Genomic DNA, 10073 nt, shown 5'->3' with positions numbered 1-10073 from the left:
ATTTCAAGCTCAAATTTTATAAATAGAAAAATATGTTTGAAAAAAATGATCCTGATGATTAAAATTTAATCATTAATAAAATTAATAAATATTTTACGCTAGTGTTCTGGTGAAAAAAAACCTTTCCCGTTAAATTTACCTTGTATTGTATGATATATAGACTAAGCACAATGGTTGTTGACATGCTATAGGGGTGTTTATGTAAAATAAAGTTCACTTGAGATGTTCATGTACGCTGCTAGAATAGGGACGAACAAAAAAAGTTAATTGAATTGTGTGAGAATTAAGCCGAACTGAAAACAATTCGTTCGAACCAAACTTAATTGAAAAAAGTTGTAAAAGTTCGAATCAAAATGCTCTATGAATCGAGCTAAACTATTTTGTTTTAAACTGAATTGTATTCTAAAAAATTAGTTTTTCAATTTCAAATCAACATTTTTCTTACTTAGTTTTAGATTAAACTGTGTGTGTATGCTCGAAACAATTCATTACACTATTTACACTTGTAATTTGTTACTATTTAACTTCAAATATTGTTGGTGTAGTCAATCTAATAGTAAAGGATTAAATCCAATACGTAATCTTCAACTGTCTTGATTTTCTTATGGAATGAAAAATCAGAGGGCTGCACAATAAAAAGATATTAAAGCTTACCCTTCATCTTCTTGTGCAATATATGTATGAGTGGTCTAAACGACTTTATCCAATAGATAAAAAAACCTATATTTTAGGTTCGTATGTTCAATTAGCATGAGTATGCGTGCCACCTTACACTGAATATAAACTCAAACATACCAATAAATCAATAGTATTTTATTATTCTAATCTCAAAAGTGGTTTCATTTGGATTTCAATCATGCTAACAATTAGATTTGCGGTCCACATTATGCACATTTGAAGGCATAACAAAATTATAGGCTTAACTAACATTTTACTACCGGAAAAATATTTCATTTTGATTTTATTACTTAAAATTATCATTCCTTTTTATTTTTGTTTTTTACATTTTTATGTTAGATATATTTTAGTATATAAGATAGGTAAAATTTCATTAAATGATGTCGTAACAAATTAATAAAGTATCATATCATCAATTACATATCATTTAATAAGGATAAAGTATCACATCATTAATTATAAATCATTTATGAATTTTCAATAAAAGTGAGCATTAAAATATAAAAAAAGTATGTGGTACTAAAATAGAAACAATATTAATTTAAGTAGTAAAATCAAGACGATGTATTTTACTGACAATAAAAAATTATTTAAGTCAAAATTGTATGTTGAAACAAATTCCTTAGTTTACTTATAGACCAATTTCCTATTATACAAAACACATATTTTTCATATAATGTTAGCTTCTTAAGTTACATCCTGTGAGGGAGAAACAAAGGCACATTGTCTTGTTTTTTTTTTCAACTATGAACTATTATAACTCGTAAGTAGTACATATTTTAAAATTGATAACATGTATATTAAAGGAAGATTAATAGAGAGAGTAGCTGGTTTGAACAAACATACTTTAAAAAGGCCGTCATTACATTATTTACCTCAATATATCGTTCTAATGAATGATAATTTGAACAAATGAATTTAATTTTTTTTATAACTAAAATTATTTAATAACTTCCTAAATCATTACACCACTACAACTTTAAAAAAATAATAAAGGAAAATAATTAATGTGATCAATAATACATTATTCACCAGAGAAATATATAAACATTATTTAATATTGAATGTAATATTTTTTTAAATTAAAGTTACTTTTATTTTAATTTATTCCGCGTACCAAAATTTAGATGTGACAATCAAGTGTCTCTTACAATCTTGATAAAAAAAATGTAATCCTTTTATGTGAGTCTTCAAGCACCATGACTGTGGAAAATGTCACCTACAAGAATTTCCACTCTCAAATCAATTCAAGTTCAAACTTATAGGCATAGATATGGAGTAGACAAATAACATACCCTTTTCTTTGCATGATCAAGTTTATATGGAAGCTCCTTTCTTGTTCTTCGATAAATATTTTCTTATGGGCCACAACTAATAGACGCGACTAATTTATTTATTTTAAGTTGCATATTGAGAAGAAAAAAACTAAGAAATCAAGCTGCCTAATATATATATATATATATATATATATATATATATATATATATATATATATATATATCAAAGTGTCCCCTCACTACCTCTATTAATCACCCGCACACGATATCCAAAAAAACTCAGAAATTGAAGATATATAACTGTGCACAGCTAGACACTCACACACAGTCACACACCATGAAACTCATTTGGTGTCCAGAATCAGCATTGAAAACCTACATCAACACTATTAAATCAATAAGGACCCTTTAATTCAAGAGAAGGATCAATCGCATAATAATGTATAACTTTCTTTCTTTAGCTGCTTCATTTTCTTTTCTTGTTCTTTATCCCTTTCTTTCCCTCTTGATTTGTATATACGTAATTTGTTTGGCACAGTTACAACTTTGGTTGTATATGATGTATGTAAATTTGGTTATGCATGCAACAAAGTAATTGATAAATCTTCCGGTTGAATTTCAATATGATGAATTGATATTCTTGGCCTTTGATTGTTGTTTTTGCAGTGTGAGAAATTAAAGGAATTGGGGGTACCAGAGTTGCTATCAGCCATGGCTGCAGGATGGAACACGAAATTCATAGTAGAATCATGGTCCTAGGAGGGTAGATTTCGCTAGGGTTATGAGGATGGCCAAATTGGGTCCAAAAGGAGCAGTTTTGCATGCAAGAATGCATCACCTTAATTAATTGCACCTTAATGTGGGTCTATATGCACACTTACCTTTCACACGTGTTATGAATAGGGCCACCTTACAGACTTTGAACTCACTATGAATTTCGAGTTCCTTCGCGCAGTCATGATGAAACTCAGGTGCTCCAAATTCCTTAAATTTCCTACACTGCAATTATAACAACACAAACTCAAATTAATCATATAGAAATTCAACCCAGAGATCCATTAGCTGCTGGAGATCAAGATGCTTGAATCCATCCATGTCCACGACGATCTTTGCCTAATCCTGGAAACAATCTTGCAATCTTCATCTAAATCATATGCAAAGAAGAAAAGAACGAAACAATTAAAATAGAATGAGTTTGTGTACCTGACAAATGTACCTCTCTTCCCCTCTCCTCCCTCGTCTCCACTCAGAAAATGTATGTGAGAAATGTACCTCTCTTCCCCTCTCCTCCCTCGTCCTTACACCGCTTTCTCAGTTTCCAAAAGTCCCCTAAACTGATTACACTTTACAGTTATTCCTATTTATAGGCAGTTGTTGGTTTGCTGACATAAGCACACCCTTAATGGGCTTAATCAGTTGCACGCCTGGTCCACTTCTTGACTAACAAAACTAAAACCCAAAAATAGGAATGATACCTGAAATAAGTTGGGCCATGAATGGAAACTGCAAATCTTTCTCAATTAACCTATAACAAAAAGATATAAGGTGATATTCTTTCCTGATGAGCACATGTACAACAGTAAAAGATAACATCAAATGTTTGGAAGATCATTTTTATGCATTACACCCATTGTAAAGATTTTATAAGATTAAATGTTGTTGTTTTCAATTCCAATACAAAAGTGATCAAATATTTAACATTATTGAGTTGATCAAGAAACAAGTGAAAACAACAATATTTCTAAAGGCATCCAATAGAACATAAGCATTTTCACATTCAATGAAATCAGGTGCTTAATAAAAAATACGTGACTCAGATCATTAGTGATTAATCATTACACAGAAAGTGTAATCACAATTCACAACACATTGACACTCTCTTCCCACACATCTCAAAATGATCAATAAAACTTTTGAGAAGCATCAAAATCATTTTAACCAAACAACAAAGAAAATTACCTCTGCAATTTGCTTACTTGGTTTTTGTTTTTACTCTGTCACATTATTATATCTTATTATGCTTCCCAAGAATGCCCCTTCTATGTTCTTTTTCTGGCCTAGGATATGCATATAGCATTACCACATTCAAAGAAAGTCTCACCCACCCATCTGATATCTAAGCTGATGCACCACCAAAAATGCTGTAGAGCAAAATTTTCAAATACAGGCAGTAAGCATGACCAACCTTTCTAACACCAAATGTTCAAAGCAATCTAAACCCTCCCAAAAAAAAAAAAAAGATTCTCTATCTATCTATCTATCTATCTATCTATCTATCTATCTATCTATCTCTGACCAACTGCCACTTTGAAATTTTCCTAGAAAAAAAATTTCTAATTTTAAAACATAGTATATATAAAGGTTCAGGTATTTGAATTAACTTCTTAATAAAGGCAAAAGCTCACACGTGCACACATAAAATTGGTGTTGAGGAAACAAGAACTAAAAAAATATATCATACTAATTGCAACTTTTAAACTCAAGTTTGTTTCAATTTATTTAGTTTTTTGGAAAAGTAATCGTTTCCATCTCTTTCAAAACCTCTATTCAGGAAACTGCAAACTTGAAATATTTTCTTCATTTAACCAATCCAAACTCGCACAAATGAATCATCAATTAATATTCCCCACTCAAAACAGGTAATAGGACTAATTCAGCATCAATTTCACCTAAATCCACAATTTTTTCACATTTGACTGGGAAAAACCACGAAAGCAAATTCAGCACATACAATATGACACCGTACCTGAGAAGACACTACTTGGCTGAGAATTTCACCATCACTTCTCACCTATACAGCACACACAAAAGCCATTAAACGACAAACCAAACCATCAAACGCAAAAAAATAAGAACGAATGAAAAAAACCGAAGGCAAGATTACTTACGACAGCATCAGCGGTATCGTCGCAGCTGGTTTCGATGCCCAAAACGACAACATCGCCATCACGTTTCGATGCGGCGAGCGACGATATGAGTGGAAGTTGGTTTCTGCAGAAAGTGGTGAGTGCGGAGAAAAAAGAAGGTGGTGGCTTTGGAAGAAGTTTAGGCGCGAAAGTGCTGAAAAAAACCAAACACGTGGCTTTCAAGACTTTAACGGCTGAGATTGAATCAGGTATACAACACAGACTCATTCTAATTTTATTTTTTCGTTCTTTTTTCTCTGGAGAATGATTTTGACAAGATTGCAAGCATAATTCAATATTCTTAATTTCCAGGGTCAGACAAAGAACTTCGTGGACATGAATGGCTTCAAGCATCTCTCCAACAGGTAAACATATGCAAAAGCTTTCTAATATTAAGTTGTATGAGAAGAAACAATCGTGTGTTACATAAACTAATTGTGCGTAATTGTGTTCTAAAATCACGAATTGATCTTTCTTTTTTCTTTCATATATCAAGAATCTTTGTAATTAAAATACCTTGTTCAATTTCAAGATTAACTATGAATCATTCTTTCAAAGTATTTAAATTAATTAATTGGTAAATTCTTAGAAAAGATCGTAACAAAAAAATTATTAGAAAAGATTCGCTCTAATAGAAAATATTCAAGATATCGGTCAATTAATTTGCAATCAAATATATTTATTGAATCAAGTAGTCAAGTACCATTAACATATACAAATGAATTAACTTAAGAAAACCAAATATTCAATATATGGATCAATTAATTTGCAATCAAATGTATTTATCATCAAAATTATTATTTATAGACCACATATATCCTTTTACCAAAGACAATCATGCTTGAGTGGGGTAAAATATTATTATGAATAGTAAAACTCACTAAATATTTGTTTTGACTGAATCCTCCTGCTAAATAATTAATGTAGTTGTATACTCAAGATTCAATCTCGGGTATTGATTTTTAGAGAAAAAAGATAATACACTCTTGGTGTAAAAAGTTGTATTCAATCTTAATCTATCATGTATGATAAATTTGTTAACTTTTAAAATATTTATCCTAATGTAATTCAAATAATGATGTATGATTGAATGACAGTATAAAACTATACGATACTATCAATACATGAACATTAAACTTTTAATTTTATTTAGTCATCTTCTAATATTTAGTTAATTAAATAGTCGTTCCTAAATTATATGTAGATTAAATTGAAATTTTGATCCTTGATTTGAAAGATGGACAATTTTGGTGGAGATGTTAAATTACTTCTGTTGACCGTCAAGATGTAAATGTTGACCAAAATAATTAGCAACGCGGCAAGAGAATTTTTAATTTATTAATTAATTATAATTGATAAAGTTATTAATTTAATTACGAATGTATTAAAAAAATATTACCCTAGGAATGTGATGCTTTGAAAACACTACTTAATGGGGAGAATTGCCATAAACTACGAAATGCAATAATATTATAATTTTTCAATAAGAAAAAGATTTTATTAATAATATAATTATTTGAGTTGAGCATTAAGTTGTGTGCATTGTAGGCTATTAAAAAAAAATCTCAGAAACATATTTATGGATCCGCCTATGTAGAGATGTTAAGTAGGGGTGTGTATGGTTAGGGGTCACTCGAGAATTCAAATTAATCAAATCTAATTGGAACAGTATTGATTATGTCATTTATGTATTGGGTTTGATTTTTTATTGAGTAATTTATTTATGTGGGTCAAAATTGAACAAATCGATCAAAATCTTATGGGTTGGGTCATAGGCTTAAATTTATAGATCCGGTCAAAATCGAACCGATCAAAATTTTTATAATTGTTTGATTTGACTTTAAATACCATTAATATTGGAACTCTAAGGCACTACAAAAAAGGCATGCTTTAGCGATCGACTGATTCGGTCGCAAAATCCCTAAATTCGGTCGCTAAATCTCTTAGCCACTCAAATAGCGACCGAATAATGTACGTCGCTAAAACCCTAGTCACTAAACCCTCAGCAACCGAATTTCCATTCGGTTGCTATTTCACCACCAAACTACTGAGTCGCAAGCACACAAAATTTGGTAGTTAGATATTTTGCTTGGGACCAAATCAGCAACCAAGGTTTGGGGTAGCTAATTTGGTTAGTAACAAGTAATTAAATTTTTAATAAAATAAATTAAAATAAGATTTGGTTATTAATTTGGTCGCTAATAAAATTTAAATTTTAATTGTAAAATAAATTAAAATAAAGGTCGTTCGCTACTAAATAATAAAGTTTTAAAAAATAATAATTTCGGTTGCTTATTCGGTCGCTAATTTTACATTCTAAAATGTTTTTTAAATGTTTTTGGTCTAGTTTAACAATTAATTTTTAAATTTAAAATAAATTAAAAAACAGCTCGATTGTTCAAAGAAAATATGCCATTATTTTTATTTATTAGATTTTAACCTGTTTAATAATTACCCGCCGTAAATATAATTTTTAAGATTAAGATTTAATAGATTTTTTCATTTATTAGATTTTAACCTATTTAATAATTACCCGCTGCAAATATAATTTTTTTCATTTATTAGATTTTTCATTTTTTCAGCAACTTGTGATGATATAATATTTCAAATTACAAGAGATAAGTATATAATATTTTCAAACACATGAAGATTGTCATTTTAAAACTGCTCAAGAAATAGTTCGTTGCTGAAAAACTTATATTGAATGTAAATAAAGCTAATACAAACACACTATGAGACTGCATAACAGAAACATGCTATATTAACAACCCTACCACTTCACACCCAACTTTAAGGACTTCTTGTCATACATTTTTTTTAATTTTTTTTTCAAATGTCTTCTCCTTGTAGAAGGGTTGCATTGTATCAATCAGCTTATAATGCATATCAGGAAAAATAACATTCAAGAAATAAATGAACTTAAATCGTTTATAGCAAAGATGTGCAATGAGTTCTAAGTTCTAACAGTTAAACATAAGTTGAAAGGAGATGTTAGGGCTCAGACATGCACAAACATTGTCATCACAGACCAAACAACTTGCTTTGGTCCTTATCAGAATCGAGGAATGTTCTCAGTCATCACAACCCTTGCTCATATTAAAAAGAACAATAGAAGAACCCAAATTAAAAAAATGTAAAAATAAATAAAAATGCTGTGGGGGAGGGTTGCCTTCACTGGAAATCACCCCAACATAAGAGAGCAGCAAGTTTTTTTTTTCTGGTGCATGACAAAAAAACAAAAAAGGAGGAAGTGGGTAAAAGAAGAAAAAAACTATAAGTGTATCCACAATAAACCACACACAAGTGGTTTATACAAAAAAGGTGCACCATGTGGCTGTGGGTGAGATGAATCTGAGGGTCTATAAGTGTATCCACAATAAACCACACACAAGTGGTTTATACAAGCCTTCTTTTGACCTACCCACCTATAATAAGCTAGGAAATGACTTTGTTTGTTTTATCAGTTGCTAGGAAAAGGATTTGTTTCACATTATATCCTCTAAATCAAAACTTTAACTAATAAGTTCGAGCAGAGGAGGAAGATTGTCAAAAGTAACCCTAAATACATTCATTCAAACACTACTACAATTTTTAGATTTAACATCGCACGGTTAACATCGGTTATTCATTATAGTTAATTTTGTTTCAAAACCAGTTAGTTTTTCTTACCCATTCGTGTTACTATGATTATGTTTAAAAAATATAGTCATTCATTGCTCCTATCTATTAGACACTTAGTTTCAGTTTTAGTTGTTTGATTTTGGCTTTGGTCTAAGAGCTTAAATTTCAAGTATCTTCCCACCATTATTTTGTGTGAAGACTCGGTGCCATTGATGCTTGAAGCCAAAGACACTAATTGTTTGTCTTGCTGCTCCCAGTTTAGGTACTCTACCTTTTGCTGTCTAATTAGTTCATGTTCTTCATTCAATAACCTTGTTGGCCTCAATTTTCTTATATAAGCTTATGCAGCTGATAACCCTTTATTGTTGCAACAACCTATTGTCGCCATGTAAGATAGTTTTCATATGTGTTTGTTTGTAGTCGGCACACATTTTGATGCATGCTTAGATCAATCCAAGAATCTTGTGACATTGGATTCAACTAGCGTTTGAGACTTGTTAATACTAAAACAAACACACCGTTCCTCATCTAATTTTAGGTTTGGGATGTAATAGATAAGATACTAGGCAGAGTTATGTTTGATCATTCAAGTTCTGATATAAAGATATGTAAGCAGTAATTAATAAATGAGAGAAGGAATATGGATAAATTATACGCTATAATATTCATTGGGTTAATGTATATCCATAGTTTCAAAGACTAATTCAATCCTGAGGCTTGTGTATCTCTTGTGACTGTGACAGTGCGAATGCAAAGAAGATTCTCTCTGTTGTTCAATGGCTCACGCCATTGACCAACAAATAGTGCTTGTATTATACTTATTCTACAAAAAGCATACTCATATAGAATTCTATTTTTTTGGGTGGTTGAGATTTTGTGTGTTTGCTAGGTAGGAGAGGGAGATAGGTATGCCAGTGGATGTGATTATTTGGCTTGAGGGTAGTTGGCTTTTGAGTTGTGATTTGTTTCTAGAAGCTGATAACAAAATTTAATCCCCGTAACACAAATGGTCTCATATATTCCTAAAAATGAGAAATTGATTTCCAGCAGCCCATAACCTTTGTAAGGTAGAAAATACCTTTGTGTGTTTTTTACTTTTAACATTATGCATCATGATGATGAAGTCCCTACATTATATGCATTTATCATACATTTTTTGTATCATTCTGATTTTCAATCAATTTCATTCTATTAGTTTTCTTAATTCTGTTTGTTCTCTTGGGCGCAAAGAGAAGGAAAAAAAGCTAGGAATAAGATATTGAAATTCAAAAACAGCTACATATGGGTGGAAGTCTGTGAAATTCAAGGACTTGCATGCCTGTGCAAGTCCTTGTTAGAGTTTATTTCACTTTGAATATTTGGGGGCAATGGTTAGTTTGGGCTTTGATTTTGGTCCATGTTTGTGGAGTCATATTGTGGGGCTGTTTGACTTGTTGATAATTTGAATGTGGTAATACACATTTGAGAGGGGGAATTAATGTTGAATTCAAGTGAGTTGCATCTAAAGCTAGTTGCGGGGCAGTTTGACTTGTTGGAAATCTTTTGTAGTTGCAGATTTCTTTGGAAGAGAATTTGCTAAAGATGATGACAT

At 30.8% G+C, this 10073-nt stretch overlaps 1 non-coding gene across 1 annotated transcript; it reads right to left on the bottom strand.

The window, feature by feature from the left end:
• Nucleotides 1–7854: 7854 nt before the first annotated feature.
• Nucleotides 7855–7948, bottom strand: LOC114407946. Its single transcript, XR_003665753.1, has one exon. It is a non-coding gene; the product is annotated as a small nucleolar RNA snoR126 (small nucleolar RNA).
• Nucleotides 7949–10073: the final 2125 nt, after the last annotated feature.

This window comes from Glycine soja, chromosome 3 (assembly GCF_004193775.1).
Source record: "Glycine soja cultivar W05 chromosome 3, ASM419377v2, whole genome shotgun sequence".
Taxonomy (NCBI): Eukaryota; Viridiplantae; Streptophyta; class Magnoliopsida; order Fabales; family Fabaceae; genus Glycine; species Glycine soja.
The sequence above is the reverse complement of the archived record's forward strand: the minus strand, read 5'-3'. Positions and strand labels throughout refer to the sequence as shown.